This window comes from Equus asinus, chromosome 9 (genome assembly GCF_041296235.1).
Source record: "Equus asinus isolate D_3611 breed Donkey chromosome 9, EquAss-T2T_v2, whole genome shotgun sequence".
NCBI classification, from domain to species: domain Eukaryota; kingdom Metazoa; phylum Chordata; class Mammalia; order Perissodactyla; family Equidae; genus Equus; species Equus asinus.
In genome coordinates, this window is record NC_091798.1 from 87,132,586 (window position 1) to 87,158,692 (window position 26,107).

General features: G+C 37.3%; 1 protein-coding gene across 4 annotated transcripts in view; it reads right to left on the minus strand.

The window, feature by feature from the left end:
• ATG10 (autophagy related 10) overlaps positions 1 to 26,107 on the minus strand; it is a 208,478-nt gene that overhangs the window by 163,541 nt on the left and 18,830 nt on the right. The window contains exon 3 of one of the 4 annotated variants that reach the window (XM_070517845.1): positions 18,113 to 18,153. The exons of the other annotated variants lie outside the window; for them this stretch is intronic. The gene's annotated coding sequence lies outside the window, so the exon portion shown is untranslated. The remainder of the gene's footprint in view (positions 1 to 18,112; positions 18,154 to 26,107) is intronic. 4 annotated transcript variants of the gene reach the window in all.

The window sequence follows — 26,107 nt, forward strand, 5'->3', positions numbered from 1 at the left end:
AGGCCTAAGTTAGGAGTAAGGGAGGTTCACTCAAGCTTTCTTTCCACTCTCTGCAATCAAAATGATCCTAAGAACCATGAAATGTTCTTGCATACAAAGTTAATTTTTGTTTTTATTTCCTCTCCTTTTCAAACTCTCTAGTTGCTAAACCAGAACAAAACTAGTATTTCTTTCCTAGGTCACTACCTAATTATAGCACATCTTCATTTTGTTTTTCAAGTGGACACTGTTTTATGCCACTAATGACCTTCAATTTTCACTTCTATTCGATTAAGACATGTGAGAACCCCGAGACTGTGCTCGTTTGTGTAAGAAGTTAATTTTTTTACAAGAGTCCTACTCCCTTTTCCTGGCAGGACTCTCAGACCCACCAAGTCTTCCTTGTTTTCTCTTCCATCCCCTTCCCAACTTCTTAGATGAGCAGAACACAACGGCTGTCCTCTCCCCTAAATGCAGGTCAAAGCACAGCAACAGCAGCGGCCCCACAAAAGGAGGAGCAGAAGAAAATCAGCCACTTGTCAGGCCAGGAAAGAAAGTTACTGGGGCCAATCTGATGACCATATCTGGGGGAAAGCATGCACGCTTATGTGTCCATGGTCTTACATAGCCTGCTTATTTCACAGAAGTTTTTAAAGAATGGTTACAATTTAAATGCTAAATCCCTTCTCTTCTTGGAACTAAAGCATCAAAAGTAAGTTTAAATCACGTTGGTTCCATTTTTCCTTATTCACACTTTCAAGAGATATCTCTACGATGTCAGGTTTTACTACTAAGCATTTTTGTGAGATTTCATCCTCTTCTCTCTCTTTCACTTTTTAATAATGTTTTGTTTTCAGGTTTTCCAACTTGCCCGTTTCAAGTTCAATTTTCAGTTCACAGATGTGGGACCTCCATGTGTGCCCTCATACTTTTTATTATATTAAACACTTCGGTTTTGCCTCCCAGAGCATTCCTGCTTATTTGTGCCCGAGGAACAGCCAACAGATCCTATAACTGATTGGAGGGGATATGGAGGGCCTGCTGTAGAAAAATAGTCTTTTTTCTCTCTCTGTTTCTATTTCCAACTTAAGTTTGTAGAGATCTTACCATATTTTGTTTGCTGTAGTTGAAATATTCTCAAAGGTTTATCATTGATTTTCTAAAATCATAGGTAAAATAAGAAAAAAACATATATGACTGAAGTTCTGACCTTCCCCATCTTGATTTCTGGATTTCAAGTTACCTCAAATCTTAGCCCTTTTATAAATAAGTTATTTCTTTTTATAACATGTCTGTTAGAATTATTCAAGAGAATTAAGAGTATTAAAGTAATTTTGTACTTTCTATATTTTTAAAGGTATGCTTTCTTTTTTTTTTTTTTTTTTTTGGTGAGGAAACTGGGACCTGAGCTAACATCTGGTGCCAATCTTCCTCTTTTTTTTCGTTTCCCAAAGCCCCACTACATAGTTGTAAGTCCTAGTTCCTCTGTGTGGGATGCTTCCCCAGCATGGCTTGACGAGCAGTGTGTAGGTCCACACCCAGGATCCAAACCGGCAAACCCCAGGCCACCCAAGTGGAGCATGCAAATCTAACCACTATGCCACCGGCCAGCCCCTGTACTTTACTAAACTGAAAGAAATTTGATAGTCTAATGGTAGAAAATTATCAGGGTTGCAAGTTGTCACTGTGATTGCAAAGCATTATCCTTGCAAAGCAGTACAAACAATTTACTAACTTTACTAGTTTTTCATGGAATGAAGGATGCTTGAGCTTAAGCAGTTTAACTCAGAGAAGGCTCCTGCTACAAGAATGAGAAGGCAAGCGGATGTGAGAAAAGCCTTCCTGGCATGTGTGCCATACAAAGTACCACCAAATGGGTGGCTTAAAACAACAGAGATCTATTTCTCCCTGTTCTGGATCTGGAGGGTGGAAGTCCAAAATCAAGGTGTCAGCAGGGCCATGCTCTCTCTTTGGGCTTTAGAGGAGAAGCTTTCTTTGCCTCTTCCTAGGTTCTGGTTGTTGCCAACTTGTAGACGCATCACTGCAATCTTTGCCTCTGTCTTCACATAGACTTCTCCCCCGTGTGTCTGTATCTCTATGTCCAGAGTTCCCTCTTCTTTTAAGGGCACCAGTCATATTGCATTGAGGACACACTCTAATCCAATATGGCCTCATCTTAACTTGATTACATCTGCAAAGACCCTATTTCCAAATAAAGTCACATTCACAGGTTCTGGGTGGACGTGAATTTGGGGAACACTATTCAACCCAGTGCAGGTGGAGATGCAGGAACAGGTGGGAGAAAGGCAGTCCTACAGCTCCTACACTGAACACAGAGGCAGCTTGCCCAGAAGAACAGCCAAGGTAGGACAAAGTCCATGCCAGGACTTAAAGCTATTCCAGCCTGAGGACACGGCCAGATTCTCATGGCTGTTGCTGGAAACCAAAAGGTCTTTGACCAACAATGAGAATGAAAGTACTGAGAGCCTTTAGAAAAGGCTGTACAGTAGTACATTACTGCTTTTTATTCATGGGGCCTGGATAATGTAAGATTGAAGACTTTACTGGAGTTATTCTACTTGCCAAAAAGAGCATTCAATATCCACTACTTGGATCAATACCAGACACGTGGCAAACTCATACTGTCAGCAGAGAAGAGGGAAGAGGAGGAAAGAGAGATGGAGGATGTTATCCACTCAGCCTTTTTTTATTAGTGTAACAAAAGTTTCCTGATATATTTCCCAGAATGAGTCACAACCTCTGCCCTCATAGTCATTTCCATCCCAAGCCTGTTCATGCCCTCTCCTTCTCTAGCTTCCATCAGAACTCCTGCTCCCCATAGCTTGACATTAGCACATCTCAGAAGAAAGAAGTCTGACGCCTCTGCAACAAAGCAGGAGCTTTGTGAAGGCTGAGCCAAAGGAGCAAAACCCACCACCTCACCCCAACCCCATGCTAAAGACCTCAGGGGGTCTCCCTTTAACACCTCTTCTCCTTCATTTCCATGAGTTAATCATGTTCTCTCACTGCTGTGTTCCCAATCTTAGGTTTGGAAACAGACTAGTTGAACTGATGATCATATATCTAATAACATCTTAGCCTAAAATCTGTACTTATTAATATTATACATGTATATGTATGTATGCATATATATGTAATATGTATTATATAATGAGGGGACACACTAGTATCCTTCAAGAGTTTTTGCATTCTTCTAAGTGTTTCTTTGGTCTTCTAGCCATAATAGAATAACAGAGACTGGATTTACTCTCCCATCTCCAAAACCTAGAAAACCAAACAAAAAAATCTGAAATCAGGGTTTTCAGATACAGGCAGTACAGGACAGTGCTCTCTGAGAGAGGGGTAACAAACAAGGTGAGCTCTACAAGTGTCCAGCACACCGCCTGGAGAAAGTTCTTGTAGAAGAAAAGAAGGAATGACAGGTGATTTCATTGTTTGCTTAAATAATCTAAGAGAATCAACAGAAAAAATAATAACATAAATAATAAAGTTTCAGAGAGTGGCCAGGAAAAAATCAACACATAAAAATCGATAACTTTATGACTGTAGCAACAATCAATTAAAATCATAAAGACAAAATACATCACTCCTAGTATGAACAAAAATTGTTAAATTTCCAGGGAAATTCCTATCATTATGTCAAGAAAATTCTACAACTTCATTGTAGGACATGAAAAAAATCCCAACAAGTTTTTTAGGAAACTTGTAAAGTGATTCTAAAATTTACCTAAAAAAGAAAATGCACAGGGGTAGTTAACTTTTTAAAAAAGAACAATAAATGGTAGGATTATCAGATATCAAAATCAACTAAAGAGCACTAAAAAAAATTAAAATCTATGTTATTGTGACAAAGAAAAACAGATAAGGGATTAGAATACGGAATCTAGAAACAGACTCATTTATATGTTGGAAATTAATATAAGATAAAAAGAGAATCTTGGATCACAGACAGAAGAATGGATGAGTCAATAAGGAAGCCAACTGACTCCTTTAAATAAAATAAATAAAATTAAATAATTAAATAAATAAACTACAGTACCACATAACACAATCTCTAAAATAAATTCTAGATGAATTAAAGCCCTATATACAAAAAATAAAATAATAAAGGTCTAGAGGAAAATACAAGAGAATATCTTGATAATTTGAAGTTAGGAGGATTTTCTGAGAAAACACCAACCAAAAGCAATAAAACAAAAGATTGGCAGATTTATTAAAAATTAAAAACTTCTGTATGACAAATGATACTATTAACAAAGTTAAAAGAGAAGTGACAGTCTGGGAAAAAATATTTGCAATACATATAGGAAATGAAGGATTAAGAGTCATAATATGTAAGTTACTCTTACAAATCAAGATTACAAAGATAAACAACCCTACAGTAAAACAGACAAAGGGCATGAACAAGAAATTCCTAGAAGAAATACCAGTGACCAATAAGCATATGAAAATATGCTCAACATCAGCATAATGAGGAAAACGCAAATCAAAAAAAATATCATTTTTTATCTTTTGGAGTAAAAAAATTTAAAAGATTAGTAATAGACATTTCTAAAGAGAATATGAAAAAATTGGCATACTCATATATTTTTTGATAGGAGTATAAATTGCCATAGGATGTTTGGAGAGAAATTTTGTCCATATCTTAATTCATTCATTCATTTGACAAATATTTTAGCACCTACTTCATGCAATATGTTGTACTAGGCCCTAAGAATACAGCAGTGCACAAAACAGGCAAAAGTACTTACCCTCGTGGAGCTTGCATTCTAGAGACTCAGGGGCAGGGCAGAGAAGATAACTAAATATGCAGGGCAGGTGGTTTTAAGTGCAACAAAAATAAATAAATTAGGGTAAGGGAGATTGAAAGTGATAGGGTTAGGAAGATGCTATTTTACATAAGGTAGGCAGGTAGGACCTCACTGATAATGTGAGCAAAGATCTTATGGAAGTAAGGGAATAAGTCATGAAACTATCTAGGGGAGAACACACTAGACAGTGGGAATGGGAAGTACCAAGGCCCCACGGTGGAAACAGCAGGGATATTAGCATGGTTGGAGCAGAGTGTAGGAGCAGGGCAATGGCAGAAGATAAGACCAGAGAGGAAAGAGGGTGGGAACAATTCAGGCCTTGGAAGTAATGGCCAAAATTTTGGATTTTACTCCAACTAAAACTGGAAGTCACTGGAGGGTTTTGAGCCACAGAATTATATAACTGGACTCTTATTTTCAAAAGATCACTCTAGCTGCTGTTTAGTGACCAGATTCTAAATGGGCATTTACTAGGAAGCTATTGCAATAAGCCAGGTGATAAATGACAGAGCCTAGATAAAGTGGTGCAGTGGAGGTCATGAGAAGTGACTGATTATGGATATATTTTGAAGACAGAGTCAGTAGGACTTAGTAATGGATTAAATATGGGATGTAAGAGAAAGAGAGGAGTCAAGAGGAACTCCAGGTTCCTGTCCTGAGCAACTGGAAAATAATATTTGCTGAGAGAGGGAAGTAAGTAGAAGCAGCAGGTTGGGAGAGGGAGAAGGTAAAGTCAAACTGAGTTAAATGTGCAATGCTTCATAGACATTGAAATGGAATGTCAATTAGGTTGCTGAATATAAAAGCCTGAAGTTCAGGGACATGATAGGCACTAAAAAACACAATTTCAAGAGTCATCGGTGAATATATAGTATTTACAGCCAAGGAGCAGGATAAGATCTTCTGGAGAGTGAATCTAATTGGAAAAGAGAAGAAATCCAAAGATTGAGCCCTGGGGCACTCAGAGTTGAACTGTGGGGATATGAGGAGGAACCAGTAGAGGTTAAGTGCGCACATTCAGCTTCGGCAGCCCAGGGTCCGCCGGTTCGGATCCCAGGCGCGGACATGGCACCGCTTGGCATGCCATGCTTTGGGAGGCGTCCCACATATAAAGTGGAGGAGGATGGGCACGGATGTTAGCTCAGGGCCAGTCTTCCTCAGCAAAAAGAGGAGGATTGGCAGCAGTTAACTCAGGGCTAATCTTCCTCAAAAAAAAAAAAATTCTTTTGCACGGATATTTATTAAAGTATCAATTGTTACAGAGATAAAATGCAACGATTTTTCAAAAACTGGCAGAGGTAAGTTATTGATATGGAATGATGATCTCTGAATATTAAGGTAAAAAAACTACTTGAATAATCATATGGAATGATTGATTCCAGATAGATGCAAAAAGAAAACATATACATACATGCTGCCCGCAGAGCAGGGCAGGATGGTGTGATGAGAGAAAGTGTGAGCTCCGAATCAGACTTCCTGGGATATAAATGTGGCTTGTCACCTTGGACAAGTTTCTTAACTTCTCTTAGCCTTTCTTTCTCCCTCGATAATATCCCTCAAAGGGAGGTTCAAAGGATTAAATGAATTAATATACAAAAAAGATCAGTGTCTGGCACATAGCAATCTCTCCATAAGTGTTAGATATTAATAATGTCTTAATAGTGTAGATTACAATATATAATAACCACAGAGATTTTGAAGGTTACTCCTCAAACTGTTAACAGAGGTTTTCTCTGGGGAGAAGTTTGGATCTGGGAGTTGGCAGAGGAGGTGAGAGGCAGCTGAAAGGGACTTAAACATTTTACCATATATATGTCTATATTGCTTGAATTTTTAATAACATACTAATGCAAGTTTTTACAAAAGTATGCGTGCACTTCTTGTGAAACTTTTTTTAATTGAGAGAAGAAAAAGAATAGTAAAAGTTTATAGATTGCAATGGCTATTTCTGGTGATTTCTATTCAATGATCTATGGTTCAGCTGACACCAAAAAGATAAATCAAAGAACTGGGATAATACGAGGCAGGCAAAATAACATTTCCTAGCCATTTCCAAGAAAGCTACACAGACCCACACATGGCAACGAAAATGGAAAAGACAGAAAAGAAGAGCCTGAACAAAACGAAATAAAGGGAAGAGAATGAAATCGAACACAGATTCATAGACTCTGAGTCTAACCATTCAGCAAATCAAAAACCCTATCTATCACACCTGAGAGAGGCAGTCACCCAGCACGCCCTGACATTTCCAGTGACAGGGACAGTATGCATTACTAGTCAGTTACACTTTATATTAACCAAATATAGTCTCCCATTGGTCCTACTTGTCTCATCGGAAGCAACATAGCATTAAATCTCTCTCTTCACCAAGACTGACTTTTGGCTACATATTCTAGCCCAACTACCCTGTTTGGGCAGGCTCAGCCCTGCCCAGTGTGGGCAAAGAGGACATTCCAAGCAGCAGGCTGCTACAGTTGCTCTAAACCTAAGGCAAATACACTTACGATTCTTTCCATTCAGTGATGCCAGTAGGTAGAACGGTTAAGACAATGTGGATGTACAACTGCATGACTTCCGACTTGGACCAAATTCTGCTTGGAGAAACAACAGGTATTTGCACGGGACAAATGCTAGAGTGTGCTCTATGCAGACTCAACTTACCCTTTCATACACAACTCGAAGTCTTCCTTCCATCACCTCTTTCTTTGTCTTCACTACAAACCCTTCATCAGCTCCGCCCCAGACCTTCCCAAGGTGGAGCTCACTACTCCATGTATGGCTCTGCCTCTAATTACTATTTACTGCATTTGCATGTGTTTTTTCTCATTACAATGTCATTAGCATGCGAGGGAGCCCGGTTGCCAGGGCAACCAGGAGTGGTGAATGCAAGGCACAGCCTTTAATGAAAACTTAACCCTACTTAGTTTAATTCCCACTGTGTTTTTTGGCTCACTTCACTTTTGTGGTCGCAAGAATGGAAATATCCTGCAGTTACTCCTTCTTACGTGGTGCTGCTCCAAGGTCTTGGGAAACTATGTGTGTTTTCCTGAACATACTGACAACATTTTATATTTCTTATAACTGACCTTGATAGCTCCCTCTAATAAAAATAAAGTCTCTTTCTGACCAACACTGCTCACTCAACACAGTCCTCTGAATATCTAAAATAGCCTGTTTTTCTCCAGATTAAATAGTCTCAGGTTTTTCAAATTTGATATAATTTCTGCAGTCCTTACTCACCTAACTGCCCGCCCCTGAAAAGATTCTAAATGATTTGGTTGAGATCAAACTCACTACTTCTATAGCATCCTGCCAATCTGGTAACCTTCTCAAGAGGAAATGAGAGATTAGTTTGACATGACTTCTTTTTAGCCACCTACAAAGGTATGCTTATCAAAACTGGGTAAAAACCTGGCTTGTCAGGTGATCAAATCAAGATTTAATTAAAAAAAAAACCTCAGTCCACAAGAGGCAAAAATGAGGTGATACTCAGCATGGACAAAAATAAAATTCTAAAATTGGACTCAAAAATCCAACTACACAAACAGGAGCTCTGCCTTAACAGTAATGCCCACTTTTAAGCCACAAGAGCTACAGATGCCTTCAAGTTCAATAGCAGCCAAGGTGTGACAGGCTGTCACGTAGGGATTTCTTAGAACTCAGTTTATAATTGTTATACTTGCAGGAAAAAGTAATGAGAGCAAGGCCAACAGTACTGCAGAACTGTTTTAAGAAAGCAAATCTTGTATGAAACAGCATCTAATGACCAAAAAAATCTATTATTTTCTGGTATCACTGTCTTTTACAATATGAGGAAAGACAGAATCAGTGGGGCCAACCACTGAAGCAAGGCAACCTGAGGAGTTAGACACCAAGAGGAAATGTGCTCTCCCTTCTGTAGCAGACTTGCGAAGAGGACCAGCGAGAATGCTACTGTCCGATAAAACCAGCTGCAATGATGTAGATGTTTTTTGTGCCATCCAAAATGGTAGGCAGTATCCACTTGAAATGTGGCTAGTTCAACTAGGGAACCATATTTTTCATTTTATTTAATTTTACTTAATTTAAATAGCCACATGTGGCTAGTGGCCACGATATTCTAAAGCACAAGTTACATAAATGATGGACTGCTGCAGAGTAAATGTTCTGGTAACATTTTAAGATCAGACTATATTCTTCAGCTTTCCCCTAACAAGCAACTGAAGTGGCGCTCAGCAACAACCAAGGCATAGCCTAGGAGGAGGCCCTACTGCAGCATCCTCTCTAGGCCACAACCTCCACAGAAGGCCCAGGTCATAAGGACAGTCTGCCTTGAGACCAGCGGTGGAAGTTTAGCAGGAGATGGGTGGTTAGTATTACTACAGCCTTGAGAAATAGTATGGCACAGAGTCAAGTACACAGACTCTAAAGCCAGACAGCCTGAGTTCATATCCCAGCTCTACCATGAATAAGTGTGACCTCAGCTTCCTCATCTGTAAAGGGGGGATAATAATGACTATTATCAACCAGTGTGAAAACAAACTTAGCTAATACATACAGAACACTTAGAATAGAACCTGACACAAAGTAATCGTTAACGAGTGTTTTTTCCCAAAAAGCAGGTTTCTCCTTCAGGAGTTAACTTACTCTGATCAGTCCCCATGAGTGAGAAATAAACGATTTCTCTTTCCAGGCGTTTATCTTTCTACATAATCCAGAAGCATCTAGACAGCTATTTGGCTTAGTCCAGCTCAGTTTGGTTCATCATCTTCCTGCCACCCACCCATCTCACCACTGCTGGCCCTTATCCCCCACATAGTAAGACATGAGACACAGCATGCCTGCCAGTTGGTAAATATATTTCCTGAAACTTTACCCTCCCCCGGTCCTTGCTTTTTACTCCATTCTCTAAAAATCTCTTAGTTATTGAATTTGGGACCCGTCACAGTTAACTTTCTTGCCTCTACCTTCCAGATTGCCATATGATTCAGTCCAGCGCTTCCTAACCCTTTTCACATCATGACACACATAAAAATTCATATCGGAATCGTTTAATGGAGTAAACTGGAGGGGATTTGGTGGTGTCTATATGAAACGAGGTGAAAAAAATTTTAAATACATTTTCTTTATATCATAAAATTATTACAGTCAACTCCCATTCCTACCCCAGCCCCAAGCTAATCTACTTTCTGTCTCTGTAGAGAAGAGTATTTATCACTTGTCTCCAAATGATGGAAACTCCTTTCTCATCACTAACCAGAATTTGGATAATTCAAATCTATATTGTACTTCAAAAGTGCCATCGTTGAGTAAATCAAATAGATCTTCCTTTACTTTCATCAACAAATGTAATGTGGAAAATTTCTTATGATACCACAAATAACTTGTGAATACAACTAAAACACTTGAAACTTTTTCTTCAGTATACCAGATGTTGCTCTACTTGTCTTAATAATCACTCTTTACTATTCAAACTGTGACACAGACTAAACCCCACAAGTGAATCTTTCTTAAACTCACATTTCCAAGGCCAAATTTTTGCCTTGAATCCATGAATTTTATCAGTACATGTGAATACATTATCATGAGGTCCCTGCACTTTTCTATTAGGTTCATTCATTCAGCTTATTATGCTATTTTTTCAAGCCAGTAACTACCTTTTAAAAAATCTTCAAAGCAAGAATTATTTACAAAAATGTTCTAATTCTCCTGCTAGTTCATAAACTTCTGACAAAACCCCCTTTGGACATCTACTGCACTTCAGTACGAAACAGTGGAAAGCAGTCTTCAATCTCACTTCTTCACATAAGTTGAAAACAGAGGTGAGTGAAACAGCTTCACTTATATTAGATTCTCCACTTAGATACATCAGACCATGTGAATCTCATACAGAGGCAAGCTTTTACACAACAGAGTTTCTCTGTGAATAAAACATCACATTATTTGAATCTGTGTTTTTAAGAGTCTTGACATGCAGCCATTCACCTTTCTGCTATTGTAGTTACTCCATCAGTATACAAATTCAGGCATGTTTCCATAATATCTTATGTGTTTCAAAGTATGAATTTACCACCTTTAATATTTCATCCCCAGTAACTTGTTTTGGTAAGTCTTTACAGAGAATTGATATTCTTCGCAGCATTTCTCTTCAAGGATTCTAACTGTCCTAGAATTTGGCAGTTTTCAATGTGTGTAAAGTCATCAGTCTGAAATAAAAACCTCTTTGATTTAATAATAATCTGGATTAACGTTGGCTTTATGTCATCTGACGTACCATCAATACATTTACAAGTACTATTTCAGAGTGCCACCTTTTCCATCTCTTTTGCTTTACTGGCCTCAAGTTCTAGACTGGCCGGTAAAATGAGGGCTTCTGTCCTTGCGTGAGGCAGTTGGCTTCAGCTTTTAATGGTGTGACCTTGTACACTGGTTGATTTAGCGTAATCTAAATAAACTGAAAAAGACTATTGTTGGAACCAATCTCAAAAAGAGCTTTGGTTTTTTGTGCTGCTTTTGCAGGACTTATAAACATTCCGGTCTTTTCCCACGCAGGATGAGATGAGTTTTTGTGGTGAGGTGTCACTGCAGTTTTGTTGGTCCCTTGTCTTCGTCCGGTAACTCTTCCTGCCTGTCAGGCATTTAGGCTGAGGGAGAAAAAGTTTCTGAGCACACATATCCAAGTCTGAGATGATTCTCACTCCGTTCCCTAACCAGTGACTTCAAATTTTTTTGATACTATGTTTCTCTTATGAAACTGATAGCTTTCCAGCTTTAATGAAAAATTCTCCATTAAGATTAGAAAGTAAGTACAATATCTGTAAAATTAAAAATTTTTTAAACATAAGGAACTAAAGGGGTCTACAGGCTTTTATAACTACATAAAATCTGTTTATAGGAATAAAGAACCTTCTGCATTCATTCAAATATTTTAAAAATAAATTTTGCGAAAAATCAAACAATTAATCAGTGATTTTTGTTTACTCCAAAAACTAAAACTTTGAAATATTCACAAAGTATATATAATGTATACACTGGTGTGTGATTAAAAATATTTTGACAATTTTATTTTCTAAAGCTAGAAAGCCTTTTAGTGAATCAACTGAATTAAATTACATTCAATTATTACTTGATTTTTAGAAATAAATATTATTTTAATTTCCAAAAACAAATAAGAATTCATAGAACAAAATTCTATCAAGAATGTGACTTTGGCTAATTCTTAATACCAAAAAGCAAAAACTAAGTAAGTAAAGAAAGTAAATAAATCAAGAAGTAACAAAATCAGTGATTTATGTGGTAACACTTAGTATCAGAAAATGGTAATAAAAGTAATAAAAATAATTAATCATACATAGGTTCTAAGTCATAAAAATTATAAAATAATAATGATATAATGATAATGATTATAGCAAACTAAATTGAAATTAAAATACAAGTATTTTACATGTATTAAAAAACAAAATTTTAAAAGATGGAAGCAACCCAAATATCCATCAACAAATGAATAGATAAATAAAGTGTTAAAAAAATATATACATACATATATACATACAGTAGAATATTATTCAGCCTTAAAAAAAGAAGGAAATTCTGACACATGCCACAACATGGATGAACCTTGAACATACTATGCTAAGTGAAATAAGCCAGTTACAAAAGCCTGTTTTTGACAAATATATGATTCCACTCATACGAGTTAGAGTAGTCAAATTCACAGAAACAGGATGTGGAATGGTGGTCGCCAGAGGCCGGGGGAGGAGGGAACGGGGAATTGTTTCATAGACACAGAGTTTCAGTTTACTAAGATGAAAAAGTTCCATAGAAGGATGGTGATGATGGTTGTATAACAATGTGAACGAACTTAACATTTCCCTGCACTACTGAACTGAAGCACTCAAAAATGAGTTAAGATGGTAAATTTACATCACATGTTTTTTACCATAATTAATTTTTTTTATTTAAATGGTTAAAATGGTACGTTTTATGTTATATATTTTTTACCACAATTTAAAAAATTACTGATGACAAATATATCACAAGTGTGTAATCAGACATACTGGGGGATTTAAGGTCCAATGTCAAGGGTAGGTGCTATGTGGTATGGCTACCAGAGTGAAATTCCTGGTCACAAGTGCAAGATCTAAAGTTTTTCGGTCCAAAATAATTAGTGAATCTAGGGAGTTTACATAGGGAGCCATTCAAATAGTGCTCAAATATCATCTGAACTACTATAAATTTCTGAATGGTTGTACAAAATACTGTTAATGATTTATGACCATTAGTATCTTGAGCCTACTTGTAGCCTGTTTGTGGCACAACAGTGTGACATGGCATAACAATTAGGAAGCTCTGACCTAGTACCAAACTTCCAGGTTTCTTCCTGATCAACCTCTTGTCTCTCTCTCAAGCTCAGTATATTCTTGGACAATCCTCTGGATAAGTCTTCTCCTAGCTCAACCACGGCTTGGGACCTCTGTTTCTTAAATGGTATGCTCAGGATATCTCCCTTCTGGCACACTCAGCTATCATGAACAGAAGCCACAGATTGGCTACAAAAAGCTAATGCATCGTAAGCAGCCTTAATAGAAGCAGTATCTGGAACAAGGTAAATTATATGACCTTCTAACTCTAAACTTCTATTTCTATGACTCATAAACATTTTTATGACTCCCAGTTTATATAACACATAAATCTCAACTTTATATTCTGATTGCTTGTCCAGGTATCAGCAATGAATAAAACGCATACCAAAGAGTCATGCCTTGTCATTATTTTTAGTAGCACTAAGATATCCTAGGTAAAACTGAGAAGTAAATGAAACTCATCATTGATGCTCTCCCATTTCTACCTCCACTTTGTTGTCAAGGTACACATAAGGTCCCACGGTGGTCCCAAATTCCTAACCCTTCAGAAGTGCCACAAAGTACATAATTCAGCTTTCTCTGTTCTTCCCTTCCCTCCACCTAAAATCCTGCCCCAATTTAAAAAAGTTTCAATATGGTAATAATTCACCTCCATTTGAGTACAAATCCTGGTTAGGCTTCCTAATTTTCTTATAAGGATGTCAACACCAACTCCCACTCTGCAGTCATTAGAACATATGGAGGTGCCCTTAACGGAAAACACAGAATATCTCCATTTCAGGTTCTACTATCCACCCTTAGCTCATTAACCATTCAGTGTCATCAAGCTGTTTTGTTAGGGTACTAGAATTATAAATGATGGTCTTTTCTCTTTATTTAAATTTAATACCTAATGTTATGTAATGGGGCAAAGGAACATAAATCAGCATTTGAAAATCTCATCCCAGATCAAATGCATTTCAAACCATCTGTAGTGGAAGATCAGGATTTTTGTTTCCAATCTGTCATAGACATACTTTTGTGAAAAACACTGAAAATGAATTACTAAAAAGAAATGAAATTTAAAAATCCAAATTACAAGCCCCATTTAAAAAAATAAAAAGAACTATTTTTTTTAGAGCAGTTATAGGTTCACAGAAAATTGGAGAGGAAGGTACAGAGATTTCCATATGCCCCCAGCCCCCACACATACATAGCCTCCCCCATTATCAACATCAATCTTTTAAATTATATTTGATAGACATAAAATTATTCTGTCAAATTACCTACAGGTTTCTAAGCGCTCATTTTCAAGTTCTATACTCATCTCCTTGACTGGTACCAACCCAGCACCACACTTTGAGCAGCACTGCTTCTCTCATCCCTACTCAAATATCTACCTCCACTCCGTCAATCTGCTCCAGAAGCAGGAAGATACAGAACGGTACAGGCTATGGCTAATGAAAGAGCCACTTTGGGTACATACACATCTGCCATCTATAGATTTCTAATTCACAGAAGCTGATCCTTTTTCATAAGCTATTCACCAATCTAAAACACTTTCAGGTTTATGAGAGTAACAGGGTCTAGGAGTCTCATATACGCCTTTTACTTTGAAACGTCTCTGTTCTTTTTAAGGTAGTTAAAACCCCTATTCTGGTTCTTGGTTATTTACATAATAAAGATTCATTTAGATGCACATGCACTACAGCCTCCTGAAGCCAGCAGGAGGTGAACATGCAGATCTGAGACCAAACTTCTCCGTCTGTGTGCGAAGCCTGTCTCCATTGTGCAATCGCTTTACAAATAGGAAATAAACACTGGGTTTATAAGGCTTGGAAGAAAAGGTTTATGGCTTTGACTGTTTTCCATTACTGAAAAATTTACATGCTGAAAAGTAGCAAAAACCAGTGCAAAAGAATAAACAGTGGGTGCACTTCAAGGGATTGATTCTTTCAAGAATCAGGAGTAAAATTGGGTTTTATTAGCTGTTTCATTAAGTTTTACTTTGAAGAAAAACAAACAGTGAAAGCATATGTGCAACATCTGATGAAAAAGGATTTTATTCTAAACAGTCTCTGCACAAAGCTCATTAATGTAACAGTAAACGTGAAGACTTGTCTAACAATTTAAGGATAATTTTACTTATTTCAGTTTATTTATAATTTCTGACAGTTTATTTAATATATTCTAATCTTTAAATCACCATGTGTACTAAACTAATATATTAAATCTGTCTTTTCAATGACATTTTGCAATAAATATCTACAGCAGCTGTTAAAGGCAATTAGTATGTGAAGTTTGTATCAAATTTAACACCTAAAGTAAGATAATACAACTGGATATTGAATACTTGGAAAACTCATGGAAACAGATCAGTTCTTCTTAGTCAAACTACTAATTACAAATGCTTTCCTTACACTATAAGTATACATTTTTTGAAAATTTAAATATATGTGTTATTATAATCAAATATCTGAAATCTAAGCATCTAATATAATACTCAAAGTATTAAATAAAAGTGAATATTTTTTTCTTTAGAGAAAATTTAGACATGCTGGATATTCATCATGCTCTACTAGAAGAATTTACTCAATTGCTATTTTTCCATTTCAAGACTAGATGTTGACAAGAAGCAACTGAAGTTTGTTGGGGGGAGAAAGTACACACATTCTAGTTCCACTGTGTTGGCTACATAATAGTGTGGGCCTCTGGTATGGAGCAGATTAAACTTCAGCTTCTATCTAAGTGGATGAATTCAATATTAAATTCAACCTGTAATTCAATATTAAACTACAGTTTAGGGGTTAGGGACACAGTCTTTGGAAGCAGGTACACCTTGGCTCCAATCTGGACCCTGCCACTTACATACAGACCACGTAACCCCGCACAAGCCACATAACTTCTCTAAGCCTACACGCCTCATCTGAAGCAGAAATAATAATGGCTAACTCATAGGGATACTGTGGGGACTAAATTATTTGAGATAATTATATGTAAATAACAGTACAGTGATGGTGCTTTGAAAATAAGACTTTCCTGTTTAAAAAAAATTACTCATTTTAATCAAAGTAATATAGCATATAGTTTAAAAAGTCACTAAAATGCATATATGTAACAAAAATCAGCAGCCCCTTCTTACCCCTCCCAACACCCCCAATACTCTGGTCAGCCTACCCAGAGGCAACCACTTGCCACTTCTCTTGTTTTTTTCTTCTGGTATTCGTCTCTAAATTCCATACATTTTATGTATACAGCTATCTCTTGATACATCAAATTTAGATATTTTCTATTAACTTAGTTTGTGGATTATATATATTCAAATTCAGTGGGATCCCTGAATTTAAAAACCAGGATCATTGAAAAATAACTTCTGTTAAACTCACACATTGGAAAGAATTTATAGAAGAAACAGCCTGTCTTAGAGGAGCCTATGTTGTTCAAATCAATTGTAACCTGCTTACTAAGGGGTCTCTGTTCCTCGAGTTTTTCCAATAACTGCCCTAACTCTCCTATGTCAAATCTCCTTTCCCACTAGGTAAGTGTGCCAGAGTGATTGCATTAATGACCCCAATTTTTCACACCTCCCTATATCTTTGCCCTTTGGTAGTGCTTTCCTATACGGACTCTGAGCTTGGCCCCCATGAAAAGCTCAAGGAGAGATCTGAAAAAGTGCTTGAGTGTTTCTACTACCTTCCTTCAGACCCTCCACCACCATGAAAACAAGCTAAGGCTAGCATGCTGGAACATGGAACCAAGTCAAATCACCCCAACTGAAGCCATCTTAAACCAGCCAGCATGCAGCCAACTGTCAGCTGATTGTAGATGCAGAAGCAAGCCCTGTGGACATCAACAGAGCCTGTCACAGATCAGCAGAATTTACAATTGGTCCAGCCAATTGGTAGGCCTCTGAAAAATAATGAATTGTTGTCATCTTAAACCACTGAGATTTGTAATGGTTTATTACTCAGCAATACCTAACAGATGTATTAGAGATCATTAAACAACAACTTAGTCCCAGTCTATAACTTTTTAGATGTTTTAAGTTATTAGAACACTATCCTTCAGATAATTAAGACTCAAATCTTATTATTATTTTTGTTATTTTGAAGACTTCATACTCAAAATCAATTTGAAGCTCTTTTCTCCCTGTAGCTCAACCCACACCCTCTGCAGCTTGGAATGGTGAAATGAAGCATGGTCCTGCTCAGAGATACCTCCTGCCCCTCACTACTTCTTCCAGGAGCCCATGGCTTGAGAACTGGAAGCAGGAAGGAGAGTCATCTCCTTGCTTAACCAGATGCAGTCATAGCTCTCTCCTTGTTGCTTGCTGTTGCCTCTGCCTGACACTGACTGGGTGTCAATGTCCCTGCATATGGCAGGCATGCAGCGGCTAGCTCCCTCACAGGGTGATTTTATGGGTTCTACAGAGGATCCTGCAGGGAGACCACCCCCTGGGACATTTACCTGATCTAGGCAGTCACCATCTGCCCTCTACCACTGTTGAGGTACCTTTACCTCCTGGATGATAGCCTTCTTGAGCAGGACAATAGAAACAGATGTCAAGCCTAGCTACTCGCTGAAGTGACCACATAAGTAGATTAAACAGTGTCCTCTCTCCCCTCTATCACTCTCAACCCCATTTAGCCCTGCTCCAGCAGAAAAGGGCAGATTGGCAAGTTCAGGGCTAAACAAATGCTCAATTAGGCAATGAAATGACCTCTCTCCCAACTTGAAGGGGCCCCACACTCCTTACGAGTGGTTCTTTGGAGAAGGAAGGGAGGCTGTGGGAGGAGAGGGAATCGTTTCTCATTAGGAACTCTGCACTTCTCCTCTGCTAAGTCATATCCTCGTATTGGGGTCAGGTGGAGGATCTCAGTTCTTTAAGAATGACTCCTCAGAGCAGTCTCTGTGGGCAGATTTCCGACCCCAGTGGCTAGCAGATTATTCACAGCAATCCAAATATAGAAAATTAGTTACTTAGAGTCCTTTGTCTTCAGTTTGGGGCCTTAGCTGCAATTCTGGAACGAGATAAAAAGGTCCCACTCAACACACTGTTATATGACTTTTTAAATCTAAAATATGCATTAAATTCTACTATACTGCATATCATTACAGAAGAATTCCATTTTTACAGAAATGCCAGTTTTATTAAAAAAAAACTGCCCTGAAGAGATTATTTGAATAATACTTATTAACTTTTTATGTAAATGTTATGGTGTTTTCTTGGATCCTAACTCATCAATTAAGGGATAAAAGAGGACCACTGGCATTTTTAAACATTTCTTATAATTTTTCAATTAAAACTTTTTGTCTAACAAAATTCTTTTGACAAATTGTGAATTTTTATTTTTTTCAGAAAATCAGATATTCAATCATTCATTTAATTTTGCTTGTGTACCTACTTTATATTCAGTGATACACTCTAGTTGCTTTGGACATATCAGCAAACAAAACAAAGATCTCTGTCCTCATAGATTGATGAGGGAAAGAGAGATGTTAAACAACAAACATAAATAAGTAAATTACAGAGCACGTTAGAAGGTAACTAGTCGTATGAGAAGAAGAAAATGTAGAGTAGGATAAGAGAAATCAGGAGTGGGGCTGTGGGTGGGGAACAAGTGGTCTGAAATGTTGAATAGGGTGGGCAGAGAGGCCTCAGTAAGAAGGAGACATGAGCAAACACATGAAGGATGAGGGGAAGTGGAGAGAGGGGCAGCTAGTCTTATCTGAAAGAAGAGTGTTCTAGACAGAGGGGCCAGCCAATTCAGAGGCCCTCAGGTAGGAATGTTTGTCTGTCTGGGGTGTTTGAGGAACAGCAAGGAAGTCAGTGCACCTGGAAAGCTGTGAATGAAAGGAAGGGAAATAGGAGGTGAAGTCACAGGACTAAGAATGGTGGGGAGGGAGCAGATCACAGTTTATAGGCCACTGTGGATGCTTTGGCTTTTACTTAGAGTAGAGAAGTGACAGAATATGACTCACATTTTAAAAGGGTTACCTGATAGGAAGGCAAGAGTGGAAGCAGACAGATGGTCAGGAAAGTAATATCAGTAAGTGCTGGTGGTGGTTCACACCAGGGTGATAGCAAGGGCCACAATGAGAAATGGTCTGATTCTAGATATTATGAAGGTGGAGGCAACAGGAAGTCTTAATGCATTGGGTATCGGGTGTGAGAGAAACAGAGAAGTCAAGGATAATTCCAGTAGCTTGAACAACTGAAAAGATGGAGTTGCCATCAATTGAGAGGAGAATGTTAGTTTGGGTAGTAGTGGATATGCAAGTCTTGGAGTGGGTAGATTAGGAATTTAATTTTGGACATGTTGACTTTAGGATCTAAATGGAGACATCAAAGTAGAAATGTCAAGTAAGAAGTTGGCCTTATGAATCTGGAATTCAAGAAAGAAGTCTGGGCAGGGGATATGCATTTGATGCTATTTAAATGATGACCTCCAAGGTCATGAAAATAGCTAGAGAAGAGAATAAGACATAGGACAGCCTGGGTACTAATATTATAAGGTTGCAAAGGAAAGAAAAAAACAACAAAGGAGATTGAAAAGGAATGAAGAGTAATACAGGAAGTAAACTAAGAAAGTGAGGACATCAGATGAAGAAAGTATATCAAGGAGAAAAGAATGGCCAATTCTTTCAAATACTAGTAAAAGATCAAAGAATTTACCAGTACCGAACTTAGAGGTCACTGGTAACATTACACAATAAGAGGGGACCCAATGGCTCTTTTCAGCTAAAAAGGGATTTTACTATTTAATAAAAATTCTCTAGAACAAATAGGTTTTTACAGTCAATGACCCACTTATCTCAAAGAATATATTACACAATGAAATGAAATACAGTGAAATATATTTACACAAATAAAAAACCTGGAAGAACTCCTTGCAGTTTATATGATTTTAATTCAATTAAACAAATGCATATAGAGTGTTAACTATGCTAAGACCAAGGATGTAAAAGTGAGGATAGAGAAAGAAAATGCTTATAGTCAAGACTACTGTGGGGAATCAGGCAAGTACACAGATAATCACCAGACAGGAGAGTATGCAGTGATTATGGGCAAAAGACTTAACCATACAAATCACAAAAGAAGGTGCCAAATAACTAATAAACATAAGAAAAAGTGCTAAAATGAACTAGTTTTTAGGAAAATGCAAGTTAAAATCATCATGTGGCCTCAGGAGGCAGGACTTCAAATCCCCTTCTCCAAAAAACAACTTTGAAACTGTTCAAAATAGTGACAAACAACCATTTCAGGAATCTGGCAATCAACCAAAGTCAAATAACATATTAAGAAGCACTTATTCATGAAACACTGTTGAAAATCGGGTAGGGACAGTGTGAGTCTGTGGCGCTCCTGCCTGGGGCTGCTGCCATCCTTCCCTGGTGGTCAGGAAGGGGGTTCTCCCTGGACCGCAGGCTAGCACAGCTTCAAGGCCAGAGAGGCTCAACTGATCTGGAGCCAAAGGTGAAAACATGCTATCCAGCAGCAGCATCAGTCAAAGCAGCAATCTCAGTAGCAGGTCTGAGGTAGCCATGCCAGTTGGGACAAGCAACTAACTGACAACATAACCAGAAAGGTAATAGGGGGCGCCTAGAAATGAGAGATCCCTGAAAGGCCTTAAACTCTGCAAATAACCCTGGATGCCTTCTACCCACACGCCTAGGGGAAAACACCCTGTCCTCATGTCCTGGGCTGACGGCAGGGCTGCACACATGCACAGAAGACACAGGAGGAACTAGAAGGCAGGGCAGACTAGAAACCTGCCTGAACTTTTAATGTGCTCTCCAATCCACACACAGATTCTCCAGGAAGAGTGAAAGTCTTACTCCCCTCTTCATGCTCAGGGTGTTTGAGCATGACCTCTGACCAATGATTGACCACAAAGCTATGCATAAATGTAATGCTCGCAAAAGAGTACATCTGTTTTAGGCATGAGCTGTGTATGCTTACCTAAGGAGCCTGAACTACATCCTGAAATAATGAAGAATCGCTAGAGGACTTTAACCAGGGAGTAATGGACTGGAATTGTATGTTATAAGATCACTCTAGTAGGGTGGAAGGCAGATTGGCAGAGGGCAAGATGAGAGACAGAGAACAGAAATAGCAACCTGACCCAAGACAGTGGCAATGGTAAAAGAGGGTAGAGGATGCAGAGTTAAGCCAATCTGAGAGACTCCTAAAGGTGAAATAAACTGATATAATGATCCATAAGGTCTAGGTATTAAGGAGACAGGAATGTAAAAGGCTTCGGGTTTACACCCTGAGCAGAAGGATGGTGAAAACATCTTACCATCTACTAAAAAGCTTATCATCTACCAAAACAAAAAGTTCAACTGATAGGAGATTGAAAGATGATGGGCTCCGTTTTGATCATGTTGAGATCGAGGTTTATAGGATTCTAATCTGTGAGTTTGCTTATGTAAGTAAACTTTGTATAAAATCTGTTATTTAGAAAAAGATAAGTAGTATATGGAAATATAGGGCTGTAGTAGTCCAAAGACCTGGGTTCTTATTCTAGTTCTAGCTCAAACATGGGCGAGTCAATTGTTATCTTGATGCCCAAGTTTATTCATTTATTCAAGTTATCCTCATGCAAAATGAAGAAATCAGACTGCCCTATGTACTTACAGGAATGCTGTGAGCATAAAAAGGATGTTGTAAAACAAGAATACATGCACCTGCAGCCACAGTGCACAATGTGTTCTGGACATTGTAACCTACACAATATGACCAAAATGAAGCCATAAATACTGGAAAAGGCATCATATTTTCACCATGTCAGATGACATGGAAAGCACCAAAGAATTATTTTTAAAAGTACCAGAAGTAGTAAGACAGTTCATTTAGGTAACCAGTCACAAAAATACACCTAGCAAAATCAGTCTTTAAAGTGAGCACCTATTGTGTTCCTAAAAGGAAAGACAATGCTGTAGACATGCAATTTAGCTCCAAATTTACAAATTTAAAAGAACTACCATTAAAATCCCAATTGGGAAATATAACAAGACTTGTTTATCTAAGTAAAAGTACCTAAAAATGAAAGCCTACATATGAGGGAAATTTACCAAAGAACCAGAGTTGTATTAGGGTAGTATGATTTTTGACGATTTTTTTCCTCTCTATTTTTATAAACATTCATGATCATGATATGCCGTCAGTAGTTGGAGGCATTCTCCAAAGCTTTGGAAATAAGCATTTTCTGAGTCCAAGCAGGAAATTAACTCATAATAGATCAGAGCACATAGGCAAATTACCCTAAAGAGAGAGAATGGCTCCCCAGCCTGCAAAATTTTACTGTAATCTGATGGCAACCAAAAGAGAGACTGATCAGTCTTTAAAATTAAAAAAAAAAAAATGAGGGCTGGCCCGGTGGTGCAGCAGTTAAGTTCACACCTTTCGCATCCGCAGCCCAGGGTTTGCCGGTTTGGATCCCGGGTGCAGACATGGCACCGCTTGGCAAGCCACGCTGTGGTAGGTGTCCCACATATAAAGTAGAGGAAGATGGGCACAGACGTTAGCTCAGGGCCAGTCTTCCTCAGCAAAAAGAGGCAGATTGGCAGCAGATGTTAGCTCAGGGCTAATCTTCCTCAAAAAAAAAAAAGAAATGAGATCAGTGAATGTAACACTGGCAGTGTCCACTACACCATTCAAGAGAGAGATTCTTACCCTACAAACTGTAAACAACTTGGCCTCAGTGGTCAAACTGCCCCTACTGCAGAGCAAGATGTATGGTGCCACTCTTAGATTACACCATTAAATACATCATTCATACAACTACACATGAGAATTTGTACTCATTCTGTGCTCACATGATTGTGATTTGCCCCCTTAAAAGACGAAAATGAATCATCATGCTGACAGGAGCATTCCAGTTCATTTGACAATTCTGTTTATTATACATTAATAAACTAGATTCTGATATATATATATATTCTTTAACATCACCTGATATGGATCCCTCTTTGAGAGACAGCTCCACTCCATTCTATCTGAACCTGAGGGTCAGATCCTGAGCTTGATAAACACCGGAGTAAAGATAACTCCCTATGAGGCTTTTGGAAATACAGTCTGCCAGCCTGCCCGGTGAACCCAAACATCACTGTTAGACAAAAATGTGCTTTTAATTGTTAAACATGTTAAAAGTATGTTTTAAAATGTTTTAAAAATAGTTAAAGCACAATTACTGTCATTACTAAATTTTAATCTATAAATTTGCAAAGTAGTATAGCTTTCCTTTCTCTGAAACTCTTGATAATCTTTCAAAATGGTGTTCAAAAATATTTCATTCACAAGTGATACAACTCGTTCTTCTTGAAATGATTGCTTAAGATTTGCATATGCTTAAGTGACAAATCATATCATAACAGACAATAAATTATGAATGAAAAATCTAGTGTAACTGACTGTGACTCAATGTTTATTACAAAAACATAGCATGCCACTCCAAGTGCATTTTTCTCCTAATCTCCAAAGATAAACTAAAAAAAAAAGGAAAAATCTACTTTAGTTTAATCAAGAGACTATATGAATGCAATATATTTAATCTTTATCTAGTGACATTTGGGGCCAGAAATAATATTTCATTAACTCACAGTAGATGGCTTAAACAAATACAGCATTACACTAGAACTAATAGCAGTAACATGCTCACAACCCTCCTAAAAAGGATTATTAATAAAGGGATACATAAAAAATTTTTAAGCAAGCTGGGGGAAGAAGAATAAAAGTTAAGCAAAAATTGAGTATTTCAAACCAACAAATGTATTTATTTGTTACATAAAGCAACATTATACTTAAGAAACCTGTGGGAAATGTCTACTTCTTTAGTAAACATTAAAATTGTCACTAAACTCTAGCAAAGAATCTACCTAAGTATATTGTGTACACAGAGACTGAAAAATTTCAGTGGATATTTACTATTTCACCTTTGAAATAAAAATCATCACTTCTAACAATTAAATGTATAAATATGCAAAGTGAATGGGTGGCAAAGTAAAGTAATTATACGTAAGACATTAATTTCATTATTTACTCTCTAATTTGATTATGTTTCTGATAAAAAATATCCAGTTTGGTTCATATATTATCAGCAAATTTGAGACATGGTGAAGAACTAGTCTTGTCGGATACACATGGAAAGCATTTTTATTCCTCTTTAACAAAGTTGTGCTTCAGAAATCAAAGACATAAAATCTTTTAACAGAATGAGGCTATATAATTCAAGATGTCATCCTCTAACAGAAATTCACTCCCAATTCTCTGTTTAGCTCTCTACTTCATAAAATCTTAAATCAAAATTTGTAGAAATAATGGATGAACTTGGAAGACATTATGCTAAGTGAAATAAACCAGTCAAAAAAAGATAAATACTGAATGATTCCACTTGTATGAGATACCTAGAGTAGTCAAAGTCCTAGAGACAGAAAGTAGGAGGGGGGCTGCCAGGGGCAGGGGACTGGGGAACGAGGAGTTAGTGTTTAAGAGGTACAAAGTTTCAAAATTGCAAGATGAAAAGAGTTCTGAAACTAGGTTGCATAACAATGAGAATGTAGTTAACTCTACTGAAGTGTACACTTAAAAATGGTTAAGACAGTAAATTTTATGTGTATTTTACCATAATTTTAAATATAAATAAAAATTTGTAGAAATAATATTTTCTGTCTCTAGGGTCTTTTCTTGAGTTCATTCATTAATTTTAACATATAACGACAAATAAATTTAGAATGCATTTGAAGAACCCATAATTTTAAGACATATGGGGGGAAAAAAAGGAAAGCCAAGTTAATTAAATTGAAATACATTATGTCATTTCATATATGCCACAGATGCTTTAAAACAGCATGTTCCTGGCTGTGAGCTGTTAATTGTGGGAGCTAGGTGATAGGTACATGGGAATTCACTATACAATTCTCTTTACTTTTGTATGCTTAAAAATTCTCATAATAAGACATTAAAAATAAAGATAGCAGTGTGAGAGAACGAGGTGTGGAATTCAGCAGGGCAGCAGTGTTGATGGGAAGGGTAAGGTGGGTTTTTTACCAAGATACTGCTAAAAAATGGAATCAAGAAAATTATGGAAATATTTTAGAATCTATTTTAAAAATATGAATTTGATGTAATTAGGATGGTGATGAAGGGTTTAAGAAAATGTGAATTAACCAGAGAAAGACTACTGGAAGGAAGGAATTACAAAATCAGCTTAAATTTCTAAGAATAAAATGAAATTTTAAAATTTTACTCTACAAATCAGGAAATAAGCCCTTTCAATAAGCAGTTCCTAAGCTTTAAAGGAAGCAATCAAAATATTTCTAGCATGTTGTTATGTCGATTTCAAAATATAATCAAGTAGATTTAACTGAAGAGAGAGGGATTAACAGGAGCCAGAGCTTCAATTTTTCTTTAAGATACAAAATGATCTAGTATTAATTATATAAAATCTAATATCAAGACTAGTAGACTATTTTGTCTACAGTGTCTGAATGTTCTCTCTTCCTTTTTCTGCTATACAAAGGCAGAGAAGAAAGTTGAAAACCTATGGGAAACTATTTTATCAGTAACCTGTGAAAGGTCAAATCAAAGAACTGAGGTCCTAAAGTAACGTATTCATATCTAGCAAGTAAAAACACAAAAACAAAAGAAAAAAAAGTAGAAGGCAAGTTGCTTTGAAGTTTTAAATTCTGCACAAATTCCCAAAAGGAGTCTGAATCTAACATAAAGCTAAGAACATGTATAACTATGCATAAAGTTTATGGTAAAGAGTAAATTGTGATGAGATAGAAGAAAAGGAAACATATAAGTAACATAAGTAAAAGAAGAGAGAATAGTACCAAAATCAAACCTATGTACACATTACCCATATTCCATACATATCAAGATTTTGCCACATTTGCTTCAACCGTCCTTGGTTGGTTTTTTTCCTTTGCTAAGCTCCTTAGTATCACTTATACCTTACCTTAGTCCAT